General features: G+C 46.4%; 1 protein-coding gene across 2 annotated transcripts in view; it reads right to left on the bottom strand.

Annotated features, from left to right (window-relative positions):
* The window catches only part of TLN2 (talin 2), a 406,920-nt gene that overhangs the window by 319,943 nt on the left and 59,213 nt on the right, over positions 1–27,764 (bottom strand). For both annotated transcript variants that reach the window (XM_020286036.2, XM_076004441.1), the window contains exon 2: positions 18,528–18,602. The gene's annotated coding sequence lies outside the window, so the exon portion shown is untranslated. The remainder of the gene's footprint in view (positions 1–18,527; positions 18,603–27,764) is intronic.

Genomic DNA, 27,764 nt, shown 5'->3' with positions numbered 1-27,764 from the left:
GTGACTGATTAATATTTATCCATCAAAAGAATTAACTTTTAAGGAAAAAAAGCCTCCTAGGAAGCAAAATCCCACGTTGGGGACCAGTTGACACCCGGACATACCTCACACTCCTGAGATCGATACTCAGATACAGGTTGTACCTGTGGTAACCCCAGCTCTCCAGCACACAGCCACCGAGCCAAAAGCATATTTTTAAAAAATACCCTTTGGCAGATGAAGAGATTGCCCAACAGCTCCACACTTCCCTATGAAAGCCAGCTCCTTTCGCCTGGACTCGGAGCTCTGATTATCGTGTATGGGCGATCCCAACAAACTTGCCAAGGGGCCTTCCGTCCAGGTCACAAGTGGACTAAGAAGGCAAGAAACAACAGGCTGAGTGTAGAGGAACTGACCACTGACCATAAGGCCAAAAAAGGCTGTAAAAAAACCAAAGTGTTGAGCGCTAAAACTGTATAAAAGGTTTGAGGCTATTCTCTGTAGGATCCAATCATTCCGAATCCTAAAGAAACCTGCACAAAACATACCTACAAAGCAAGTTCAGGTCAGGTAGAAGAACCAGGGCATTTACTTCAAAATAAAAAATCTAATTCTTACTTATATCTTTAACAGGTATAAAACTCTATATTTTACATTGCTCAATTAAGACAGGAAGCTCAGGCTCTTCCTCAGTTTTTTAACTCAGCAGCCCCAGAGGCGCCAGAATGCCGTTTAATAGAAAAGTACCTGCAACCCCACCACGGAAAAAGGAACTTAGATGAGCACTGGAAATCAATCCTCTTTAAAATTTTCAACTATAAATATATCTTCTCAAGTATGAATTGCTTACAGTTATATTAAATTGACTGTAGAGTCTCTCAACATAAAATCATACTATAATTAGGCTCTTGCTATCACTGAGCAATGTGTGGCTAATTCAGCCCTGGGTGGTTATGACTTTAGGAAAGAACTCTGAGAAATCGTTTTAGAAGTATCAACCAGGCCAGGCATGGTGGTTCACGCCTGTAGTCCAAGCACTTTGGGAGGCCGAGGCAGGAGGATTGCTTGAGGCCAGGAGTTCGAGACCAGCCTGGGCAACACAGAGAAAACTCATCTATACAAAAAATTAAAAAATGTTAGCTAGGTGTGGTGGTGTATACCTGTAGTCACAGCTACTCGGGAGGCTAAGGTGGGAGGATTGCTTGAGCCCAGGAGTTCGAGGCTACAGTGAGCTATGATTGTACCACTGCACTCCAGCCTGAGCAACAGAGCAAGACCTTGCCTCAAAACAAGCAAACAAACAAAAAGAAGTATCAACCAAAACTAGTGTTAGATCTGTAAAAAAGATTCTTCCCACTTCAAGGAAGTAGGAATCTTGCATTCATAGCCGGGCAAGGAGCCACAGCTGGAGTTGCAGAAGGAGTGGAGAAAAGTATCAATTCGAATAAATACAAACCTAAATGGCTGTCCTAACAATCCAAGAGGCTATATACAGTTAGCCTAATTGTGTTCACCTTCATAGACTTAATTTCTTGATTCAAGTACCACAATTTCTAACAGAAAATGAAGTGACTTTCTCCCTCCACCCCAGATATTTTGAAGAGGGAGGAATGGAGAAAACCCAAGTCCATACTCAGAGTATACTGGGAGCTCTCAATCGCCACCACTCATTCATTCATTCATTCATCCACTCCCTCGGTGAACATTCACCGAATCCCTACTAAGTACTAAAGACGCCCTAGACACAGGGGATATGGCTATGAACAAAAAAGGGCCTCATTCCCATGGGTGTCAGAAATGTCAACAACAAATTCCAACACATGGGACAAGTACACTAATAGTCATGTATAAAAAGGACAATCACAATGCAGAGGAGGAAGAAATTGCCTCCAACTGGGGAGAGGGAGGCATAACCAGAGACCGAGTCACAACACAGGGAACAGCGTCAAGGATAATGCACACAACGAAGGCGGAACATAAATCCTCCTACTTGTCTTCACAACCCAGCTCACCCTACAAGTCCAGTATGTGCAAAGGAACCACATTGCTATGCGCGTATGGGCAACAGGAGGCAAAGCAACTCAGAAGTAAAAATGGTCACAATGCATAAAAGGGATGATTTAGATTTTAATTTTTTAAAAATGGCATCTATGTATGCAAATTGGGGCCGAATTCTTAGGAGAAAAGGCACTGGGAAAGCAAACGAGTCAATGCACAGGGTCAATCATCCATTTCCAGGAAAAGCAAGCACTGATCATACCACACGCCATACTGAGGCAGGGCTGCTCCATCCTTAGCGTGCACACAAATCACCCGGGGACCTCGCTAAACATGCGGCTACCGTGCAGGAAGCCCGGGCGGAGCCCAAGAGGCTGCATTCCTGATCCGCTCCCGGGAGAGGCAAAAAAGGTGCTGGGCCACGGCCCAGACTCTGAGTAGCAAGGGTGAGGAGGGTAAGCGGGGCCTACAGTCCCCAGTGCTGGCCATCCTAGTCATAGATGGGGCTCTTTAACAATACAAATGTCAATCCTCGTCTGAAACTGAATCTCTAGGACAGGGGTCCTCAAAGTTTTTAAACAGGGGGCCAGTTCACTGTCCCTCAGACCGTTGGAGAGTGAGGTGCACATTCCACACATGCGCACTGTGGGCCCGGGACGAGTCGGCTGCTAAGCAGGACAGGCGGCAGTAGCAAAAAACACCCAGCAGGCCGGATAAATGTCCTCAGCGGGCCGCATGGGGCCCGCGGGCCATAGTTTGAGGACCCCTGCTCTAGGAGATGGGGTTCCCTGTACTTGCTCATTAAGATGCAGGGGCGATTCCGAGGTATATGTAGCCAGAGCTGTGAACTACAGTCAAGTAGGTCTTCCCTGGGCAGGCCTCACCCCAGGAAATGAGTCAGTTCTCCCTGTAGACAGGTAGGAACCAGCAGCTTCCAGAGATCCAGAAGACAGTGAGGGTCAGGAAGAGGCGGCCCAGCGAAGTGGCCACACTGGTCAGCTCGACCGTGGTGACGCCTGCAGCCACAGCCTCCCCAGCTGACAGCTGGCGGGAAATCCTTCTTGACCTTTTCCATCCACTGTAATTGCTTTCCTAAGCCAGTGCTTAGATCGTGATCATAAGCTGTTTAGCTTCATAAAAAGCACACAAAGAAGAAAAACAGATTTTTTTTTTTTTTTGCCCAGAAATTACAGATAAGGGGTCATCCATAATGAAAGACTGGAAAGAAGCCAAAAGGCAAACATGCAATTAAACAGCCCCCTGCCCACAGGCTCCCCTCTCTAAAGGGCTCTGGGGCCACACCCCACCTTGCTGCAAAAGTACAATTTTGTTAATAAAAGGGATCAGTGGAATGTGGTCCTTCGGGGCTTTTACACACAAAATTACTTCTGGGAAAAGGAAGAGGAATAATAACCCCCTATTCTCCCATCACCTATTCCACCTTTCTCCCAGGTGGAATGAGTGCTAGGTCTGGGCCCAGTTGAAATACCAACATTTCGGATTTTTCTGCATCCTCTTTTCATTAGCGAGGCACTCCCAATGCTGTTCCACGCCCCCAACTCCTACCCATCTCATCCCAAGCTGTACGCTCTGGCAGAGGGCAGGAGAACTTTCCAACAAAGAGGCCTCACTTGACCTCTCCTCTTGGAAATGCCATTCCCCCGAGCGGCTTTCCTAAGATTGGTTTCAGAGTGTCGCAGAAAGGGTCAACAGACAGGGCCATGTCCCGCTCCCTCCCTCTCTAGTGGCATGCTCTGGGGAAAAAGAGTCAACGCTTTCTCAACCCTGTGTGGATCACTTAAAAAAAAAAAAAAAGAAAGAAAGAAAAGGCAAGCAGCAGTTTACAATTCCTACCACGTGCCACGATGTAGCATGTTCATCTCCTTACTCTTGGGTCCTCGAAGGGTAATTGTATAAAGAAATGAATGACTAGATAAATGACTGGAAATAACAGGACGAACAACATGCTGTCCTTCAGTTTTCCGGCCGGGAGACGGAGAAGGCACTGCACAGCAGAACCGCAAGTGCAGGGAAGGAAACCCAGTGTGGAGAGCCCAGAGTCCCACAGCTGGCAGACAATAAAACCTGCCTTTGGGCCCGGGCCTTCAAGTGCACATCACTGTGGTCTCCCTTACCCCAAACTGGCTTCTCTGTAAAGAGGAGCAGACAGTGCTCCCCGGCAGTCTGAGTCAGTCTTGGAGGAGCTGAGCAGGCTGAACGTAAGGGGCCAGCGTCACCGCTCAGCTCTGCTGGGCTGCGTCTGCTTAGAATCCGCTGACCGCTTTCTGGGATGGAATCAAAGCACGGTGGGAGGGAGTGCACAGGGCCATGTCTTTTCCAATGAAGGCCTTTTTCCATCTTCCTTTAAAAAAAAAAAATCTTTATCCTTGACGTGTACAGCTGGAGAGGAAGGGACAAAAGCCTACGATATGCAAGAAATATGGAGAGAGATTTTATTTTTCAACTAAAAAGAGTGGGGGAGGGAGGAGTTAGAAGTGACTGATAATTTTATCACATCTGGGGAGACATGACTCTTAAAACGGAGAATCATCCAGAAAATCCCCCCTGGGGCCTGAACCTCTGCCATGTAATGATTTTTCCTTCTTAAGGGAATAAAGGTTAACAAAGTGGGGCCATTTTTCTAAATAAGGTCTCGGGGCCCTTTCCCAGGCAGATATCTGGTCCGAGGAGAATTAACAAGTCCAAATCCCCTGCCTGAATGGTGTCTCCCTAATCTACTGCTTGTGCTTTTGTTTAAAGCCCCGGAGACCCTGCCAGCTGAGGTCCGGCCATAAGCGGAGATGTGATTACATTTTGCCAAGGGTCCGAGCCTCGGCCAGGGGAACGTCATCCCTGAGTGAAAGCTGCAGGGAATCCCACAGCCCTCAGCTGTGCCCACCCAGATTGAGCGAAAACAGGCTCAGGGGGCTCAAGACGCTTTGGAAAACTGAAGACACTAAAAGCACCGAGGATAAAAGTTCGTGTGAAAACTACTGGTCAGTTTCCTGCTTGGCCTCCACCCAGGTGTCTTCTTGGGAATCAAAGAATCCCAGTATCACCCAGACAGAGGAGGGCTGCATCCCTAATTTTGAAAGATCTTTAAAAAAAAAAAAACCTTCCTCACCAACATCCTTCCTTCTTTCAGACAAGGGGATCCAGTGTTACGTACATCAGATTTAACCTACGAGCTTCCTATGTTGGATCAGCCTCCTATATAGCAGGGTAAAAGGGCGGTGGCTGGGTCGATCTGGGGGGCCTTTTTGTCATGTCAACTTAGACCAGACGCACCCCAACGATAACCTCTTCAAACCCATCCGACAGGCAATCGTAACAACATACTAGCAGGCAGAGGACAGGAACTTGCTGAGTGATTATCAGGAGCCAGGCATGTGCTGGCCACTCTCCCTGCATTACCCTGTTTAAAGCCCTCCTCACGCCAGTCCCACGGCGTGGGTACAGCACCAGCATCGGGCACCTGGGGAAACTGACACATGGGGAAACTGATGCTCAGGCGCTTCCTGACTGGCCTGCAGTCACAGAGCCATTCACAGGGGAGGGGAAGGATTTGAACTCAGGCATCTGAGAACAAGGCTCTGCTGTTGCTGACAAAATTCCAGTTGATCAGATAAAAACTCACTCACTGTCTGCCCAGTTTCCAGCACAGCAGCTGGCTGACAGCTGTTCAGGGACCAGACTTCCCACATCATGATTTACTGCCCATCTTCTGGCCCTCCAGCTATGAACCATGCACATCCTACAGGCACCCGAAAGGCAGCAGGAGGGAACACGAATAAAATGCAGTTAGTTTTTCCCAGATTTCCAATCCTTCAACCCCTAAACAGGAAGGCCACCCCGAAACTCCAAGTTGTCAAGTGTCACTAACTCAGAGTGACCAGAACATCATCCTGGGCTATCCCACTTTTTCCAAATCACCATCTCAAGTCACCTTCCAAGGACCATTAGAGACATAAGATTTTACAAAGATTCTTCTGCTATGGAATTCTTTGGATTCTGTTATGCTAGAATTCCGTGATTATAAGAATTCCACCATGACAACAGGCAATTATTTAGAATAAATGAATGTGAAATTTAAAAATGTGGGTATTTTTATTTATGAATTTCAGTTTTGAGACATTTTGAATGTACAGGGAAAAGTATTTGGGAAAAAAAAAAAACTAAACAATAGGAAAGTTATATGGCAAAATCCATTGTTTTAAAAAAACAGAGGCTATCTCCAGACAGTGGGATTATTGGAACAGTTTTTTTCTTTTACTCATCTGAATTTTCTAACTTGTCTATAATAGCATGTATTAGTTATATAATAAATGTTATAGAATATACCTGAATAACCTAGCTGGCTCACAAATTTGCATTAGACATTTAGTAAATTATTAAAATACAAACCTCCCCACCAGAAATTGAGGGGAAGAGAATTCCATACCAACATTCTTCCCTGCCCCAATTCTCAGAGGCCAGTTATTTGTCTATTTTTCCTTGGTGAGACGAGGCTGCCCCTGGCTTAAAGCACATTGCTTAACAGGGAGAAGAACACAGGAAACACCCTCCTGAGGGACAGACACTCCTCTCTCCAGCAGAAGGCAGGCACGAGGGACTGCTCCAACAGTTACGAAGCAAGCCTTAAAGCAGCACGTTGTTAAGAGTCAAAGGTGGCAATGACCCCAACACAATCTCACAAGAACCTAGAAACCATTTCTAGCATTTCTAGCATTGGCATTTCTGTATTAGGCACGGAGGACTCGGTGTAAAAATAAACATAATGCTTACCTTGCCAAAGCAACTTTCCCGTGCAAAAATCCTATAGGTAGAACAGCAAGTGACAGATATCCCTGTCTTTAACAGTTAAGAACACACACAACCCCGAGAAGCTTCCACTAATACCAAAGCACAGGATGAAGGAATTAAATTATTAACATCTCTTTGGGGAAGATAAAAATGTCTCCAAATATAGTTTTCCCAAGGCTGCCTATAATTTCTACTCCAATTCGGGGACAGGCACCACCTCTGGGAATATAAACCCAGGCATATTTATTTTTCCAACCAGCTGTCTTTGGGATGTGCGGAAGGCCTATTGTCACTGCCAATTCCTCTGAGAACATGGACAAATGTGTCCCAAGTCACACAGAGATAACCCCCAGCAAATAAGTTCAAGCATTAACAACTGCCTGGAACAAATAAAATAAAAAATATGAGAAAGAAATGAATCCATGAATCAATTTAATCTTAGTAACAGTCCCTTTAAAATAAACACCAGGGAGGCTAGTGTTTAATATATCACATTAGCTATCACTTTAAAAAATAAAGCTGCAAAACAATGCTTATAATAATAATATCCCTGTGGGTTATGACTTAATGCTAGTGAGTCTGATTACAAGTATGCCGAAAATCATTCCTAACGATCTAAGGTCTATTATTTACTGTAGGTGCTGCACAATAAATTACTCCAAAATGTAGTGGATTAAAACAAACATTATCTCAGAGTCCATGAGTAAGGGATTCAACAGCAGCTTGGTGAGGTGGTTCTCTCTCATTGAGCCACACTCAGCTGAAGGTCTCACCAAGACTGGAAGAACCACTTCCAAGCCTGCGAACTCACATAGCTGTCAACAATAGGTCACATAGTTCCTCACCATGTGGGACTCTCCACTGGCTGCCTGATGTCCTCAAGACGTGGCAGCTGACATATTTAAGAGCAAGCAATCCAAGAGCGTGCACAAGGAGAAAAACCGCAGTACCTTTTATAACTGGGTCTCTGCAGTCACCCGCCGTCACTTCCACTTCACTCTATGCATTAGTGACTCACTTCTAAGTCCTGCCCACACTTAAAGGGAAGAGCATTAGGCTCTGTCCCTTAAAGAGAAGAGAATCAAAGATTTGCAGACATAGTGCAAAAGCACCAGAGTGAAGTATTTAGTGCCTTGGGGGCAGGGTGAAGGGGAGAAGGAGTGTTGGCAAAAAAATAAAGTCAGGATTCAGAAATTACAAATTCTCCAATTACTAACGGCTACATGAAAAGTTTCAGGGAATGTTTTTCTTAGCAGTGGAGAGTTGCATAGTGTTATTCTGAAGAGTGTCTCTGAAAAATAAATCGTTTAATTAACTGGGACTCATAGGCTTGTGCCATGTTTGAGAAGTTGCATCTGAGTTGGACGTGTGGCCTGTTGGATTTGGGTCTTCACAGACTGTGAAACACTGAAGATGCCAGAGGACTATTTTAGTGAAAGTGAAGAAAAATTTTATGTCCTTCATGGAGTCGTGCATTTTGTAATTTATATCTTTAACCATTCACGGCACGTGCGTCTTATTAGTCTTGGAACATTCATATTCTTACTGTCTTTGGGGGATAAATCAGCAGTGTGGTAGAAAACTATCACACTGAGAGGCTCAGTAAATATTTTGAGATCAATTAGGAGCCATTTGGCTGATCGCTGTGTTCTGAAAATAATCACTCAAGCAGTAATAGTACATTATAAAGACTTCCCGTTTATGTTTCATCAGACAGAATTAGAAGACTGGGCTCATCCAAGTTTTGTTTTAATTGGGAATGCTGGGTTAATCATTCAATAATTACTCAAATTTTCTCACAAACACGGATTCTGGCCATTTTGCAGGGATACTCACAGTCTGATCCTGCCAGTGGTCTGCCAGGGTGAACTTTCGTTACCAAACCTGAGTCTACAACCGCTGCGCTTGCTTTGCTGACATTTCCCGTCCTCTCCCCACTCTCCTCGGCTCAGCACAGACCCACTGCTTGGTCAAGCCTTTCCTGACCTCTCCAGCCTAAAAGATGTCCCCAGCCCACTTCCACTAGGAGCTGTACTCCTTTCACCAGGTGCTATGTCATATGTTCCTCTAGCTTTTGAACAGCGTACCAGGCAGGATAGTCAGGATCTATGGTTGTTTGTCACGTACCATTTATTTTTTGCAATCATTTATTCTATTTCATTTGACAAAGTACCATTTTCTCTATTAATCCTGGAGTGGACTGCATGTTTCTCTATTAATCCTGGAGTGGATTGCATGTGGTCACTGTGTTTGCTTCTATGATGACAAGAGGGAACAACAGGTACAGGGGGCAGCATGGTCAAAAGCCCAACACAAAACAGTTGATAAACTGGAGGAAGCTTGAGAAGAGCTAACCCAGGCTAGTATTGGCTGTAACCATACTGAAAACTTCCAGAGCTCTAGGCAGCACATCCTTCCCATGTGGCAGCGTCCTAAGTGTCACCTCTACAAGGAATCCTATAATAGGTGAATGCGCAGTCACAGTGGGTCTGACTAGCCTGCTAAGCACACATCACACAAGCTGACCAAACCGAATCAGCCCCAAAAGTCATGTTAGGAGAGATCTACAAGGGAGAAAATGCAGTGGCAGAAGCCTGGACCGTCTCCTTTAACATTTATCACATGTATGCTAGGAATAGACTTCTCCATGTCCTAATCTGTCTTTTTCACTCCTAGGAATTCCAAGGCAGCCAGGATAGTCAGATACAGTCAAAGGGAACGCACCGTGAACAATGTATTTGTGCTTCTATCTCTGGGATGAACCTCACCCCTGCCACAAGGGCAGAGATAATTCCCTGTTCAAATCGCAGGCAATTTATCCCTTGCAATGGAAGGACGTTAGCTTTCTGAAGACATTAGCCTTTCTGCCTGCATCAAAGAGCACACCCTGCAGAGAACAAGGATGCCCACATTAGGAAAATCCAATACCCAAAAAGCACTTGCCAACCAAACACAACTTTAGGCGAGGAGAATGTCCTCTTTAAGTGCCTGATTTTAAGTGCTCAATTCCTCTAGAAGAGAGAGATTAAATTATGCAAATTCAATACTACATTAACCGAGAGATTGAAATGAATGTCACCAATAATGGGACAAAATGACATCATGTGCCTTCTGATGTGATATTCTAAGAAGGATGCAAAACATCATTTATATAGCACTCCTGACAAAAACAGGTATAATTGTGAGGCATCTAATAGTGAGGAAATATCACACAAACCCAAATTGCTACCAAAATGTCAATGTCACGAGCGACAAAGCAGAGAAGCTGCTCTTTGATTAAAAGAAACTAAAGAGACGTGACAACTGAGTACACAATTTGCATAATCCTGGATTGAATCCTGGAGCAGGGGGAAGAATTGCTGTAAAGGACATTATCGTGTTAAATGGCAACATTTGTATATGGACTATATACTCTATAATAGTATTACACATCCTGTTTTTACTAATTGAACCGTAGTTATGAATAAGGGTCTTAGGAAAGACACTCTGTACTTAGTGGCAAAGGGGCTCGAGGTATGTGACTTTCAAATGTTTCAGAAAAGACAATAGGTAATAATACCAAGAATAATAAAGCTTAATGGGGCAAAAGTTTTAAAACTGATGAATCTAGGTGACCCTATACAGTACTTATCCTCATTGCAATTTTTCTGTACGTTTGAAATTATTTCAAAATAAAGTCTTTTAAAACACAAATCCAATCTGCACAAAGTATTTGCAAAGTAACATCTGTTGAATGTGGCCAGGCCTCCTACATTAACCTCATCTGTCACCACAGACCGGCCCACAGACCCAGGTGACCATGTGACACTGCTACCCCCAAGTGAACTGGACACTTGGCCCAAACTCAGCCATTCAGTCTCAGCTCCTAGGAAGTGCAACCTGAGACCCACCGATTGAGCCAGGACACTAGAAGAGCTCAGCAGAACAGAGGATGGTTTCAGGTGTGGGGTCGTCGTAAGACGCGCAGGCAAAGGAGCTTACCTGGTTTAAATAAGAAGGGGAGAGGTGGCATGAGCAGAAAGACCCAAGAGCTGCTTCGGGGGAGGGGGGTCCCACCCAATTCATTAAGGCCAACTTGACAATGGGATAAACGGTCACCACAGATGATTCCACAGCAAAGTGGAGCTCTTGGAGCACAGCCATTCACTCCTACCCCATGCTTCTGCTCCCTCCATGGGAAAGGGGGAGCTCCTGTCCCCACCCCCACCCCCTTACCCAGGGACAAAGTGGCTGCAGTGAAGAGCACAGCCTGACACAGAGACCCCTCCACCAGGCATCACAGGGTGCAGCCAACAGCAGGCAGGAGGGGCCCGAGGCCTTGACCCACCAGGAGACCTTGTTCCTTGGACCCGCTTCAGCCACTCGCCTCCCTGCAAGCCTGGTACACCACCACATTTGCCTGACTCTGTGGCAGGCAGAATAATGGTCCCCCAAGATGCCCACGTCTTCATCTCCGGAACCTGTGGATGTGTTCCATGACATGGCAAAACAGACTTCGCAAATGTGCTCCAGTTAAGAACTTTGAGATGAGGAGATCACCTTGTATCACAGCCAGGTGGGCCCAAGGCAGTCACAGAGGCCCTTAAAAGCAGAGACTCTCCCCCCCTGTATGGTCAAAGGGGGGCTGTGAAGATGAAAGAAGGCTCGGAGGGAGATGCCACGTAGCTGGGTTTGAAGATGGAGGGATGGGGTCACCAGCTGTGGAATGCAGGTGGCCTTTGGATCTAGAAGCCGGAAAAGGCAAAGAAATGTGTTTTCCCCTGGAGCCTCCAGAAGGAACGCACCCCACCACCACCACCACCTTTTGATTTCAGCCCAGTGAGATCCACTTCAGAATTCTAATCTACAGAATGATAATACACTGGTGTTGTTTTAAGTCACTGAGTTTATAGTGATTTGTTACAGCAGCAATAGAAAACTAACACAAGGCTCTATTCCACTGGAATTGAGTGGGGTTTCATCCTTTTTGAGTAGTGGGGTCAGTGGAGCCTAGAGCTCCCCCCTCTTGACCTTCCAGAAGCCCCTGGGGCATCACTGGGAAAAACCACAGCCCCTGGACCAGAGGATCTCTAAAGATAATTAATTCACAGAATGAATGACCTCCGTGTCACCTGAATTTATTTAGTACCATCTGCTCCTGTTTTGTAAGACATTTTGTCACCAGAGCTCTAATATTTCTTTTCTTTTAGTAACAAAAACAAAATTTGCCAGAGCTACTAAGTTATTGGCAGACCCCAGGGGCCCCGGGCACCGGTGCTGGAGTCTCCAGGTGGCATCCACTTCCTCAGTAAACTCTCCCCAGCAACCACACCCGCCCTTGGCCAGGCTTTCGTCCTTCCTCTGATCCTGCGATCCGCCTAGCCACTTTCCAAATCTGAGTCACCCTCCCCACGGCAGGCCCAAGCAGCAGCAGCAGCAGCTGGACAGTAAACATGGGGCAGCAAGGCCCAACCCAGCCCTGGGAATTCAGCTGTTGCCCCAGGGTCACCTTCTCCCTATTTCTATGCACATCTTCTCCCCACAACTGCCCTTTTGCCTCCTGGGAGCCAGGCAGCTGGCTCAAGGACACGCTGCCAAATGCGATGCATGGGTGTGGTGACTCGCTCCTGCTACACAGCTACTAAACTGATTGTCTCTGCTCTCAGAAGGGAGTTTGAGGGCATTTTTATCATTGAAATATTTCCATTGCACAAAACATCTGGGAGAGACAGCTACTGTCCCGACTACTATGCTGTCCCACTAACAAGGCCCATGCTGAGCCTCTCGGCTTTTGTCAAGATGGTTTATTTTAGAGGTTAACCTGTTTGGAGCTCCCACTTTTTCGTTCTACCATCCGCTGGGGAGTGTGCACCCCCTGCGAGAGCAGTTCCCGGGGAAAGAGGTCAAGGCTGCCCAAGGTAGACCCAGAGGAAAAGAGCAGCAATTGCTTTTGCCGATTTGCCTACTTAAAAGTGAGGCCCACCAGGCAAGCTGCCCGGGAGATGTGTCCAGAGATAGGGAACATCGCTTTTAAAGGAAAAAGCACATATAAACTGAGGACTCACACTAGAAATGGTTCAGACCCAAAAGAGACACCTGTTCTAAGCACCTTGGAGCATGAATGGGCCAGGCAAGGCACTGGCCACAACATGGGAGGAAGAGGCCTTGGTGGGGGTGGGCAGGTCAGCAAAGCTTACCCCACAGGGCATCTTATCAGCTTTTATCATCCTGTCATCGGCCATTCCTGTTAAATAGGAGATCTGCCACAGGTGCCTGTGGAATGACAAAGAAGGGCTGTGACTCTGCCTCTGGAGAAATGTGCTTCCAACAAACATCAAAGAGTAACTCTGTGTGCATGAGGACCAGAAGGGCCACGGCAAGCCTGGAGCTTCCCTCTGAGCAAGGATCCCAGGCCACTGCGGTCAGCCAGTGACTCAGAAGGAGGGAGACAGGCTAGGGAGACAGGCGGAGGCTGCCATGGCCCAGACAAGCAGCGGCCTGCAGCGGACCCTCACCTTCCGTCCCATACACACCTGGACTAGAAGGGGTTGCTCCCGAGCACCTACCAATACTAAGCACCGCAGGGCAGAACAAGAACAGCAGGGACGCAGAAAGGAGGGGCCCCCAGGGAGCGCTGGGAAGTCCAGGAGACGCCAGCATGAGGCCTTGAAGCTGAACCACAAGCCCCGAAAGGCCATCCTGCTGCCTCTGGGTCTGCTGATGAGAAGACTTTGTTGGAAGCCCAGTGGATTCCCAGATCTGTTATATGGCCATTTTTAACAAAAATTTCTGTTTTTGTTTTTTAAATGGCTAAAATATTAAAGATTAATAATATTCTGTGCTAGTAAGGGCCCTCAAGGTTGTTGGGGATGTAAATGATATCATCTTTTGAGGGGAAAATTTTCAAAGGAGCATATCCTTTGACCTTGAAATTCTACAGAACTGCCCACGATGGCCTACAAAAAAAGCATTTACGAAAATGTTCAATGAAGTATTTTTTTAAAAACCTGGGAGTTGGGGATGTTCAGGAACAGAGGAACAAATGGTTATATAACTCATTTTTTCATGTAAAAAATATGTAACAAAGAAATAATATGTAGTCTTTAATATGGGATAGATTTATATCAACATAGAATAAATGTCTATTGGTTTTCAAAATGCATCGCATAGAGTAATATTTTTGTTTGGAAAAACACTTTCTCAAACACCAAAGGTCATAAGGGTTTTATGTAATATAAAGTTCTGAAAGTTTGAAAACATTTTTCCGTCTCACAAAAAGCAAACAGGGTTAACCATACAGTTTATTGTTTTTAAGCCAGGTAAGGCACTCTCTGCAAGAAAGTAAAAAGAACAAAAACTTGCAAATTCTGTTAAGCCATTTCTATCACTAGAAATCATGCTTTTTAGATTTTTGGTTTTGCTTTTTTAATGAAGAAAACATGTCTTTCGGGGTCCCAAATGAGCAAAAGAATTGCAAATTGGATATCACTGTAGACTCAATTTCAGACAAGGTAATAAGACAATAAAATGGATTGGAACACCCAGCTTTGCTGGAATGGGGGTTATCTATGGGTAGTTTAGCCATAGGCCACAGGGAAAATCCTTCTGCATCTCCCACTCCAGCTGCCCCATGAGCAAGGCTGGCTCTGGGGTGGGGACCCTTTGAATGAGGGGAAAAGACTGAGAATTCTGCTTTAAGGCAAAGCTAGGAAGTAAGAAGGCAACAGCAAGTGTCTGAATGCTATTTAGCACTGTACCTGAAGCGGTACTTGTGTCTCTGTCCCTGACAAGCTTAAATTTATATTACATTGTGATTTTTTTTTTTTAAAAAAGTGCAGCTTGGCACAATGAAGGAAGACAGTCCCAAGTCTGGCACCCCTAGGAGGGCAGGCAACACAGGCCCAGAGGCTGGAAACCCTGACGGGGTTACCAGTGTGACAAGACCATTATGAGGGAAGCTGCTTTTCCCTTTTTATAAATTTTCCCTTCCTATTTTTTTTTAAATCAACAGGTTATAAAATTATTTGTGTAACTTTGTAAAGAAGACTTTTTTAAAAGTACAAACAAAATCTGTGTTAAAGGAAAGAACGCATTTTTCTTTTTAGATACTCATCCATTATCTTCCACCCCACCTGCTCTCTCCCATTGCCTCAATCAAATAACTAAGACTCCAGAGAGGTCTTCACTCCTGAAGTCCACAAAAGGCAAGGAAACAGCTACCCACTGCCTGCCTTTGTAAGGCTGTAATTACAGGAGACCAATTTGCCCACCATTACCACACCTGGGTTTGCTCGAGCATTCACCGGCAGTGCCTGCTAACTCATCACTCTTCACCTGGGTTGGCTTTAGATGAGCAAACACAAGAAGGAAATTGCTTTGTGGGGTTCATTTAACAAACGTTTATTGCACTTAAGGTCCAGCGCAGGGTCCTGGAACACAACAAGCATGAACCGTGATCCCTGCCCTTGAGGGGCTCACTGTCTAAAGACAAAGAGGTTTGCTTCACACAATGAGAAATGGCTCAGTTAGAGGGAATAAGCCAGACACAAGTGGAAAGGGACTTTTCTTAAAAAAAAAAAAAAAAAAAAAAATCTCAGTTGCCTGGGCTGGAGTACAGTGGCACCATTATAGTTCACTGTAGTCTTGAACTCTTGGGCTCAAGTGATCCTCCTGCCTCAGCCTCCTGAGTAGCTGGGACTACAGGTGCATACCACCATGCCTGGCTAATTTTCCTACTTTTTGTAAAGATGGGGTCTTGCTATGTTGCCCAGGCTGGTCTCGAACTCCTAGCCTCAAGCAATCTTCCTTCCTTGGCCTCCCAAAGTGGTAAGGTTACAAGTGTGAACCACATCATGCCCAGCCTGGAGGGGACAATTTAGACAGTCCCTGAAGGATGAGTGGCACAATAGTCTAAAAGCATAGATCTAAAGCAACCCTGAAAAGCAAAATCCTCTCCTTCCTCTTACTATTGAGGAAACAGGCCCAGGGAACAGAGGTTACTAGTCATTGGTGTCTACATGAGAAACTGAGGCCCAGGCAACTGCACACGGGCATAAGGTTTTCACACTACAGAGATGGCATCGAATCCAGCTCCTGCTAGCTCCAGAGCCTTGGCTGGATGGAAAAACAAGCTTAACACCCTAAATCTAAAGTAATAAGAAGAAGCTGCTTTTAAGATCTAACTCCCTCCCGCTGGATGGGCATCCCACTTTGCAGAAGAGAAGTATAGGCATGGATTTAGGAACAGTGTGTAACACAAGAGTAATAGCATGGTTCCTGTCTGCCAATGCTTAAAAACACAAGAATTGTAATGCAAACCTTGTCATGGAAGCCTGGCTAAGTGGATTCAACTTATTCTGCATTTGGTGAGTGGCTTGGCCCAGGCCAGAACTGCTCATGCACATGAAGCCAACAACTGAGGAACCTAACCAGAAGGGGGGGGGGGAATAAAAAAAAAACCCTTAAGGAGCTGGAACTGCATTTCTGATACAGAATAGACAAAATACTCCTAAGCAGAATGAGGTCATTTGGAAATTGTCTTCAGTACAGAAATCCCAGAGTAGCCAGAAAATGGTCTTTGGAACACACTAAAGCAAGCTCTGACCCCATGCCTCCTGCCTCCTAGCTGTGAGCCATCAAGGACTGAGTCATAGCACTGGGTCTGCGGATCAGCAGCAATACTCACAGTCCCCCCCGGAGAACTGTTCCTGTTGGGGCAGGCACAGGTGGAGCGAGAGGCCTACCTCCGAAACCAACACACTCTTTCTCTTCCATATTCATCTCTGCACACTGTCCAAGTTCCTCCCCCAATTCAAGGGGCCAAAGTGCTGCAGAAGCAACATTTTAAAGATGACATATAGGGAAAGGCTGTAGGTGGGGTCATGCTGGGGGTGGGTGAAAGGGGAAAAAAATAACAAATAATCTGGGTTGCAAAAATTCAGCAACCCAGTCCTGCTACTGGCAATAAAATCCCATTTCTAGTCACGATGCAGCCAGTAAAAGCAAGAGGAGGAGCGCCCCTCCCAGCAAGGGCCAACAGGCCAGGCCGGATGGCGACTCCGACACACTCCCTCTGTGTGACCTGGGCGTCCTGGGCAAATCAGTGCCTGCACCTGCCTCCCGGGCTTCTGGGAAGGTTACGTTACAAGAATAGGTGCCACGCACTTAGCCCAACACCTGGGACACTGCAAGTGCTGCATAAAGGGCTGTTAGAACTGTCAGCTGTTCAGGTGGAGAATCAATTTGTGAGTTGTTGGTCTACTGCATCCACTCGAGAGTGCTGAGCCTGCAGCAACCCACCAGTATCTCAAAAGCACGACCCCGGGGCCAGTTCATTGCTTGATGGCAGTGCCCTGAACCCCTCCTGCTGTTCCCTCCAGACCCGGCATCCCCTGCTCGAAGGTGTCTGCGGCCCGTCCGCAGCTTCCAATGCGGTCTCTCTTCAACTCCCCACTACAAGTGCCATGGGAGCCCAGCTGATTCAAGCTGCTCTTAAAAACAAACCATCCCCCCCCCAGTATTTTCAGAAATGCTGACCTACCCAGAACACACACTGCAGAGAGGGCCCATAGGATTTCACTACATGAATCTGAAAACCAAACTTAAGGGAGGATTCAATGGGCAACACCCGAACCTGCAACGGACCATGCTGAGGACACGCACACAGACACAGGTGACGGTAACAGGCTCCCACGCTTTCCAGCCAGGCTCATACGTCAGACCGCTGAGGCTCACACCGCTGGAGGAGACAAAACGCTGCAGGTCTCCGTGGCTCTACCTTCCACTCAGGCAGTTCACCAAGTCACACTCCAGGGGAAGTCTCATTGGCATTGACAGTCTCAGAGCCTGATCCTCCAAGTGCAATCTATGAAGCAATAGCGTCACCTGGATCTTGTTAGAAGTTCAGAATCTCAGGCCCACCCAGACGTCCTGAATCAGGATCTGCTGTTGACAAGATGTCCAGGAGACACTCTCTAGAGTATTTCAAACAAAGCAAGTCTACCCAGACAGGGTTGATAGTTTGATTAGGTTTTTACTTGATCCCGCCTGTCTTCATGGACTGGAAGTTCCTCGACACACAGACTGTGCTTCTCTTAGCTGCTGGCACCCGTGGCAAATAACTCAATAAATATCTGCGGGATGAATGGATGGATGGGTGCACAGGAAGTCTACCAACTAACTGAAGAGACCTACTCTGTTGCAGGTGCAAAGAAAGACACGATCAAGGATCAGAGAGAGAATGATTATCTGGGAGTGGTGGGAAGACTTATTTTAAAAAGGTAGTCAGATAAGCCTCTCTAAAGGGGGGGAAGGGCATTAGGATGAGGAAGTAGATGCCAGGGAAGAAATATGGGGTGGAGGAAACGGCACCTGCATCTGCCACCATAAAGAGGGTGGGTTCCCCTAGGCCAGAGTGGCTGGAGCACTGTCAGAGAGAGGCGAGTAGACAAGGCACCAAAGAAGAGAGTCAGGACTCATAGGTTTGGCTCTGGTGGTAGAATAAAGCACCTCAAATCAGACAGATTCAGAAGGCCCTGTCACCATTTTGACGGTTGGACAGGACAGAAGGGCCCTGTGGAGAGTCCCAGCTGCCACCCCCCCCCCCCGCCTGCCTCTTGGGGAGTGGGTGTGAGAGACACTGGGCACAGAGGAAGGAGTCCACCGCCCAGACCTGGCCAGACTCCGTAACTGCTGGCCACAGCCTCTCAAAGCCCGAGATGTCACGAGTTCAGAGCTGCCTGCAAAGTAGAAACGTGGAGATTACTCACGGTTTTCAACAAGTGGATCCAGCCGAGCATCCGAGGGGCGGGAGCCCAGTCCAGATGTTACCCTGCAGCAGCGCACTGGCAGAGAAGACACAAATGACATGTGTCAGTGCATGCAGCCACATCAGCAGGCGAGCGACATTCTCTCAGCGCTCAACAGCGCTGATGGGGTTCGGCTGATAAACAGGGCAGGAAAGGAAAATGCCACACAGAAGGAGACGGTCTCAGGGCACTGTGCAGCTAGCTACACAGAGGGCAACCTCTACAAGTCTCCAGCCCACCAGCAGCAGCCCCTCTGCAAACCCCCCACGTGGAGTCCAGGCACGTGGCTGCCAAGGGCCCTTGGAAATCATCAGGTCTAAGCCCCTCTTGTTACAGATGAGAAAAGCCAAGACTCAGAAGACAGGCCTTGCCCACAATCAGCAGCGGATAATGGCAAGGCCAGGAACAGAATCACAGACTCAAGTCTATAAAGCTTAAATTTTACCCGTAAATTACCTTTCTAGTAAAACTCAGTTTCTAAACAAATGTTATTTCTTATCCTGTCTGGCTCCTAACTGAGGAGAAGAGACAAAGCAGCCTGCAGTTCCAAGTCTTAACCGTTCCTCTACTTCTCTCTCCTTAATCCCAAAAGACTTGCACCAGCCAAATTGAAACTCCTGGTTTTCTTCAAAAACAAAGTTTAAGAAAAAAATAGAACCATCCACATTTGAACAGGGGAAGAAAATCTAAATACTTTAGAGGGAAACCTAAAGACCTTTAAAAAAAAAAAATCTGAATTTACAGGATCTAAAGAACCACAGCAAGAAGGAAAGCTCCTTTCCAAACACCAGGTTTACACACCCTCAAGTCCAGAACCCCTCCCAGGAAATGCTCAAGGACTGTAGAAATTAGTACATTTCAAAGGCTGGTCCACTAAGACTATCGTCAATGTTTCATTTTGGAAAAATGAAATGGATGACCAAAACCCTAGCCCCTCTAGGAAACAAGGCTTCTGATTATGGAGGTTTTTTTTCTTCCTAAATCAAATCTTCATCTAATTATATATTTAAGCATAATCGTCTAAATAGTTGCCTCTTCCCCCTGGGTTCTCGTTCCAGCTGGCCCTGACAAATCAGGGCAACCTCAGACAGATGACAATTAACATTGCAGACCTTCAGTCAACTCATCTGGAAAATGAGACACGTGATAATAAGCCTCAGGTGTCCTTTAGCTAGAAAACTCTAAAATTCCCTTACACTTTGGAACGGTACTGAAAATACTTCACATTAAGTCAACCTATGCAAAATGTACTTGCCAACTATGAAGAAGTGACTGTCAGTCATTATAAATTTAAATCGCCATTATCTCTTAGGAAATAATGACTAAGTTGGTGTAACAATGGTAGCATTCTATTTCGGGGGGGGGGGGCTAGCTTCAGCACTAACAGCCCCCACCCTCACTAAATGCGTATTTGGATCTGTTTCCCCAAAAGTCCATTATCATTTATAAGGCAAAAGTTGGGGTTACTTTTTGCATAGAGTAGAATTTAGGCAGTGAGGTCATTTGTTTTGAAACTACAACAACCATTCCAATTTTTTTTTTTTTTTTTTTTTTTCTATTTCAGCATTCTAGTTACTCCGGGTCAAGAAAGGGAGATGCAGATTTCAGAGAATGTGCAAAGGCCGCTAGACCACCCACAGCATGGTCCAGCAGTCCACCCTGGCCAGCCCTGGGTATAACTTACTGCTCATTTCCCTTTCAACAAACAGCCAGACCCTCTCAACATAAGAAGCCAACCAAGACCCAGACACAAACTAACCAAACATTTCAGACAATATTCAACAGCCTCAGGGTCCACTTAAACAAAACACCCCACCATAATGTCCACATTATTCCTTACTCCTAGTGAGGGAAAGAGGGGGCAGAGGGGGTCAGAAACTCCCCTGAGAATGTGATGGACCCTTTCACCCAAAAAAGACAACATGGAAAAAATAATGCACTCAGTTTCACGGGGTCCAGGAGCCCCCTGAAATAATCTGTATCTCGGGTTAAAGATCTCTGCTAAATTAACACATTATATATAAGGAGTCCCTTTTCATCATTCTTTCTGAACTTTCTACAAACGCTTTGTAAACGCAGTCGTGAATGGCAACCCCACTCACTAAGGGACACAGGAGAGCAGGGACCAGTGAGGAAACTGGTTTCTTGTCACATTTATGGGGGGGAAGTATGACTCTTCCCCTAGCAACACTCACAGCTGTTTTTGGAACACTCTGGGGACCCTTCGCTTGAGAGTTCCAGTAGGAACCTTCCCTTTCAAAGCCAGATTTGTGCTTGGTACTCAACTTGGCAAAACTAAAACGGTGACGATGATAAACAAAAGTGCCTATTGTTTAGGAATGAATACACAAGTAGGTAAAGTTTTAAAAAGCAAAGACGGGTTAAAACAAAGTTGAGATACTTGTCACCTCTGAGAAGATGGGAAGGACTTGTAAAGCATTTTGTACCCTTTTTATTTGGCTCCATAGGTGTGCATTGCACTCTCTAATCTATGCCTACATTTTACATACTCTTCTTTATGTCTATCACAATTGAGCATTTAAAAAAAAAAATTGACATCAGTAACAGGGACCTCCAAGAGTTATTCACCAAGTATTGTCAGCCCCAGTGGAAGACACACTGACACGCTATGAAGCGAGCTCAGTGCTTGTCAAGGGTGGGGCCTGACACGGAAGAGTTGGAAGTTCTGGCCCCAGGGACACCATCTATAAATACAATTTCGTTTTTAAAAGTCCACGCCCTGGGCCGACAGTCCTGTGTCCTGGGCTGATGCCACGCTGACCTTCAGTGCTGCCCGTCAGTCTGGGAAAAGCCAGTGTCGGGTTTCTGCAAACCCGCTGGTCCTACACACCCGGCAGGCCTGTTTCCTGTGGCACATTCTGTGAGCAGGAACAGTCTCATTAAGGCGTCCTTGACAGCTGGGAAAGGAGTGGGGACCCAGGCAGGGGGAACACGGGGCCGCCCGCTTCCTCTGCGGGACACAGAGGCCGGGGCCCCTGACACCTTCTCCTCCAAGTGGCATCCTTACTCCACGCTCCCTCGGGAGAATCCTGCTGTGCCAACGAACGCTCAAGTCATCCAGTGGCCAGAAAAACAGGGAGAGAGGCTGGAGACAATGGTCAGTGTGTCTCAATTCCTAGCCCACCAACACTGTCTTGACCAAATAAGGGAAGCACACTCCTTTCCTAATAATTTCAGCAAGAGCGTGTCATCTCAAAAAGAATTTTTTTGTAATCTCACTAGTACATAAAAATCTTTTTTTTTTTTTTACAATAGCCAAATTTAACACTATGACATCACACATTTCGGCCTGTTAGTTTTGGACAGTGCACACATCAAACCCAGTGCAGGGCAGAACTTCTGCACGGCGGCAGTATGTATCTGAGCCCTCACTGGCTAAGGTGCATGTCGGGTGCTATCTAGGATACAAAAGTACACGTGGTGGCATTCTTGTCTGTCGGGAACTCATGCTAGGGAGGGTGACAGGCACACAGGACAGAACCCTCCGGTATGAGTGGGACAAACACTGGGAGGATCCGAAGAGTCATCTTAGAAACTCGGGGCATGTGATCTGGGTTTGGGGCAAAGGAAGATTTTACCGGATAGATGGCGTGGGGAGGGGCTTTCCTCGGGAAGCTTCTAGCAGAGAGAGGCGAGGGGACAGACAATTCTAGAACAGAATGAAAGGGGCTTCCGTGCGCATGGCATTGTGGGACAGCTGCACACGGGGCACTGGCTGGGGAGGCCCCCCCAACCGCCCACGGTGGTGCAGGTCACAGCTAATCTCAAAAGCATATTCACGTATGACCTAAAGCTTCTCTCACACGGCACGGCCTGTAAGTGTGGCAAAGACGTCGAGCGTGTTCTGTGAGCCCACCGCTGTACCAGTCTGGCAGCACAGAGGCACTTCTTGGTGCTGTCAGTTATTGAAAGGATCTTTCAGCCACATGTGTCAAGTACCATCTATAGAATAAACAGTGCCCCAGAATTGCTTTTTGCTATTTTTTAAGTGTATACAGGGGCTATTGGGATTAATGAAATATTCATTTTCGTCTTGATATATCCTCTCTCCAAGGATACCAAAAGTATAATTAGAATGCTATTGTATGTGAGGAGGTGTCTGCAAAACCTTCGGACCTGAAAAGGTACCTCCTCCTCCTCTCTCTCCCAGCACTTAGATGTGTGATAAATAAAGCGAGTAGGGCTGCATCCCAGGGCTCGGGCACACGCCCTGCCTACCCCTTCAGGGCTGCAATGCACGCCATTGCCATTGTCGCAGCACTGCGTTCGGGGCAGGGGCATCCGGATGCCTGGAGCGTGTGGCCTCTTCCTGCCCGTGTTCCGAGGTGTGAGAGGGGCGTGGAGTGAGTCACCAGAGCTTTTATCAGAGGGTCCACTTTCAGTCCTGGCCCCTGCCCTCCGTTGAAAGGAACCAGCCCTTGGATGGAGTGACAAATGCCTGAGAGTAAGCCAGGGTCTCGCTCCTCACTGAGAGGTTTAGCTCCTCCCTGGCTGAGGAGCCTGGGCCAGCAGCTCGTTTGGGTTAAACATCAAAGAGCTACCTCTGGAATCTGTTTCCTGGCTTGGCCATCCTCCTGCGTGGGTCCCCTAGGGTGGAAACACTGACTGTGTGTGCACATGAGCGCTCAGAATTTGAGAAGGACCCGCTTATGCACAGTCTCGGTGGGAAAGGGGCATGAGATCATTGAGTTCCCGTGTTAGTTGCTGAAGCCCTTTGTCCTTCTGGAATTGGCAGGCCTGCACTTTTCCTGAGCTCTTAGCAATGGTTTCCCTGCAAAGCTATTGTTTTGAGTCAATCAAGAAGAATGCTGGCCTCGCATGCACGTGTGTGCACCCTCAAACACACACACAGAAGCCACGCCGGTCTTGAGCTCAGGGAAGGTGGCAGAATCCAGAGGGATGTTTTACGTTTGAAGGTGACATACTGAGGGGTGGGTTCTGTATTCACAATGTGGCGTTTGCTTTTTTAAACTGCAGGCTTCAGGTCAAAGAGAAGAGGAAACTTCTCGCAAGAGATAAAGGCCAAAAGCATTTCCTTCATTAGGCACGTACCTATGCATTGCCCGTGTCTTACTGCCTCAAGGGTGCTTGTGGGTGGCTCTCGGAGTGCCAATTCGAGAATCAAACCAAGTACCCGAGCAGCCTGAACAAAGGGATAGTTCTTCTTTGCCACTCCACCAACATGCAGGATTCAACCGCATTGGTCCATCTGTTCAAGGCCCTATTTCCCAATGGCCAAACAGCTAAACTTCCCCTGCAAACTCCAGCATTCTTCTGGGGCCGATTAAAAAAAGTTTGGGACTTCAAAACACACAGGCACACTCTTCTTTATGAAGAACAGCTTCTGGGTAAGGAGCATTGTGAAAGGAACTGAATTTGTAAATCCACCTAAAAGCCATTATTTCTTTTGAGGCAGATCAACTCACTTTTTCTTCTGATTCATCCTGTGTGTTAATGGTCTAGAATTTAGACCGTCCCTAGGTCAGAAAATGCACTTGCTCATGAACATTCAGAAATGGCAATGTTCTTAACACTCGCCTCAGATGAGAAGTCTGCTTACATGCTCCAAATAAAATAAGGAAGCAATATTTGACCCCAGTCAAGAAACCTCTGGAATCTTTTTCTCCAACACACAAATGTTTCTCATTTGGTCCAAGCTCTGTTTCAATTACACTGCCAAGAAAAGACAAAGAGAAACCCCACTACCACCTACTCCTGCCTTCATGAAAACATTATAAATTATCTTTATTACCTCATATAGCAAGGCTGTCTCATATAAGGTAAATTGTTGACAAATGGTTATGGCAGCCGTTTTCTGGACAACTGCTTTATTCGTAGGTGTTCTTCTGCTTGCCTGCCAGGCCCTGGCCTTATTTCTTTTAAGAATACAGACAGCAAGTAAGTGTCCCTGTCTGAAGTCTTTGCCATTATTTTCTACAAAATCATCATGAACATCAACTCCTTTGTAATATTAATTTCAGGAACAAAAGCTGGATAGAACAGTGTCTTAACATCCTAACTCTCCCCAGGGAAGTAAACCCCAGCTTCGAGGGGATGTCAGTGGTTTAACTTTCACAAGGACCCACACACGCACACACACAAACACACACACACCTCTTTTCATCATTCTGCTCCAGGCATTTCAGAGAAGTTTAAGTCAGCTTGTTAACCCCTCTGGCACTTTCCTAGATTAGATATAAACTCGTGGGTGGCAATGTGCAAGCCCTAAGGGTCCTACACCAAAACTAGGCCCATCTTCTTTTCAGTTTTGGTTATGGGCTCAACATTCCAGAGTGGAAGCCAAAAGCTCTCCAATTTATACCAAAAAGAGGGAAGGAAAACTTGAGGTGCCTGGATGCTTAAAGGTTAGACAACCTTTATTATTGTTGTCCATTCTTCCTAAGGCCCTGTCTGGCGATGGTTGTGTGAATTTACCCAAGATTCTACACCAAGGAGGTATCTTTTCTGCTCCAACCAGAAATTTTGGATGCAGAAGGAACTTTGGAAATTGGGTAGCCCAGAAATAATCAAACTCTCCAGCCAGAACCCCACTGAGGACTGAACAGGACGGGCAACCTGGCACTGGGGAAGCCACTCACGCGGAGCATGAGGCCTCCTTCATTTTATTAACGAAGTTCTGTGTTCTAGCTTAAATTCCTGGCATGCAAATTTTGCAATTATTCAACATGTGCATGCTCACTTTCATACTGAATTTTTTTTTTTTTTTTGTCTTCCAAACTCCCTGAGTAAAATTAAGGCTCCAATGAGATGCCTAAGGTTTATCCTGTGATTTCATAAATCCAGGCTCGCCCCTCAGCACTTCACCCTTGTCTGGTAAGCAGGAATTTTGTCTCTGTCCTCCCTCCTACAGATAAGTAACCTACTACTATCCAAATAATGTTCGCTGACTTGACCAAGAGCCTTAGAGGCAGGCCCAGGTGCAGAACCCAGGCCTCCCGGCTCCTGGTCTGGGGTTCTTTGACCTTTCACCTCCATCCAGTTCACAGGCCCCCCTTAACTCATCAGGACACAGTCAACTTCAACATCTGCCCACACGTCTGCTCTATATTGAGGTGGGTCTTAGTTAGAGAGCGTCCTCCCACAAGCTTGCCACAGGCCTGATTCTTCACCGGCTTTCAGAGTGCCAAAACCTCCTTGGCCTTTGGATATTTTCCCTTCTTCCCCACCCATTGGGCACTCTGTCCCCATTCATACCTACTTGCAAAAATTAAAAGTACAAGCTCCTTAGTGGAGACAAATCAAAGGAGCCAGTAGCATCAGCATTTAGACTCTGAAAATTGGCCCGGTGCAGTGGCTCACATTCATAATCTCAGAACTTTGGGAAGCCAAGGCAAGGGGATCACTTGAGGCCAGGAGCTTGAGATCAGTCTGGGCAAGATAGCAAGAACCCATCTCTACCACAAAAAATAAAAATTAGCCGGTTACAGTGCTGCAGGCCTGCAGTCCCAGCTACTTGGGAGGCTGAAGCAAGAGTATCCCTTGAACCCAGGAGTTGGAGGTTGTAGTGAGCTATGATCACACCACTGTACTCTAGCCTGGGTAACAGAACAAGACCCTGTCTCTAAAACCTAAATAAAATTTTAACAAATAAATAAAATCTGAAAACAAAGACTAATGATAAAACCCAAATCAACCCTACTCAAGGGAAAACTGTCAACCTGAACACAATGTAGTTCAGTTCAGATCTGTGCTGACCACTTCTCTATAAATGGCCTTTGAGCCAGTATTATGTTGTAAGAGTTGTAGTAAATATTAATACTAAATATTTTATCTGTGTATTTTACATTCTAGCAAAAAGGGACAAGGGACCGTACTAACATCAAAGTTGTGTGTAACAAATTCCAAGGAGCAACAAATATATCTAAAGCAATGGTTCTCAACAAGGAGCAATTCTGCCCCACAGGGAACACTTAGCAGTATTTGGAGACATCTCTGGCCATCACACCTGAAAGGGGGTAGAAGGCAGGTAAGCTACTGGCATCCAGGGGGTAGGAGCCAGGGATGTTGCTCAACAGCCTACGATGCACAGGATGGCCCACAACACAAAGAATCACCCAGCTCAAAACACCAGTAAAGCCTCTCACCACAACACTCCTGGTATCAGGGGGCATTTCCCACCAGTTCTCTCCAAGTTCTAGCACATTCCACTGGGAAAAGGAGCAATGCTGAAAACAGCTTGTTTCTACATGTCACCACCCACCACGACAGTCCCCGGCGACCTCCTGGTCCACAGAAACAAGATGCAGAGGGTCCCTAGACTCCACCATCTCCTTTCAGCTCCAAAACCCTATGATTCTGTTCAGTCAACAACCTAAAAGACAAACATGGAAGCTTCATCTCCAATTCTCTGCTCTTTGCAAAAATGCATAAGCAGAAAAGAAAAACTCAGCTTTACAAAAAAAAATTACAACAGCAGGGCTGCAACTGCATTCAACGGACACATAAGGACTTCGCGTTTTCATAATACTTAGCAACCATAAGATCAGCCCACCACTCCAAGCTTAGAGGACAGACTTAGTATTGAGCCATTGTTTTGCAGATAGAGAAAATAACGCTACCGCCTTGCCGTTCCCAGAACCTAGTTCTCTACCGGCTCCAGCTACATAGACAGCTCTACGGAAGGAGCAACATAGCTGACTGAGAGGCTAAACCCCTTCACACGCAACTTGACAGTCTCGAGAACCACAGATTATGAGAGTTGTTTTACAAGTAAAATTCTCACCTCCAGGAAAAGGAATATAACTGCCCTGACTAGGGGAGAGCATCAGCGTTTCTAACTGCGGCCATAAGTTTATCATCGCACTCCCTCTCTCTCTGAAAGGGTTGAAGGGACAGAACTATGTCCCCCGCCACGTGATACAGGTATCCCATTATCTCCATCCGTGCGTGAGGCCAAGGATTCTCCAGGTGGCCAAGGATTCTCCAGGTGGCAAGCAGGGACAGGGCAGCCCCAGCAGAGAGGGAAACAGAGGAACCTTCTAAGGCTAAAAGGAAACAGCACATAATGCTGCTAAGTAGGAGAGCTAAAGGGTTTAGCATAATGTATTTCGTTTGTCTTAAAAAAAAAACAAAAACACTCTCAGCATAAGTTTCTCAGTACATGCATCATCCATAAAGCACATGAGAAACGAAATCCAAATTAAGAGGGGGCAATGA

This window comes from Microcebus murinus, chromosome 6 (assembly GCF_040939455.1).
Source record: "Microcebus murinus isolate Inina chromosome 6, M.murinus_Inina_mat1.0, whole genome shotgun sequence".
NCBI lineage: Eukaryota > Metazoa > Chordata > Mammalia > Primates > Cheirogaleidae > Microcebus > Microcebus murinus.
The sequence above is the reverse complement of the archived record's forward strand: the minus strand, read 5'-3'. Positions and strand labels throughout refer to the sequence as shown.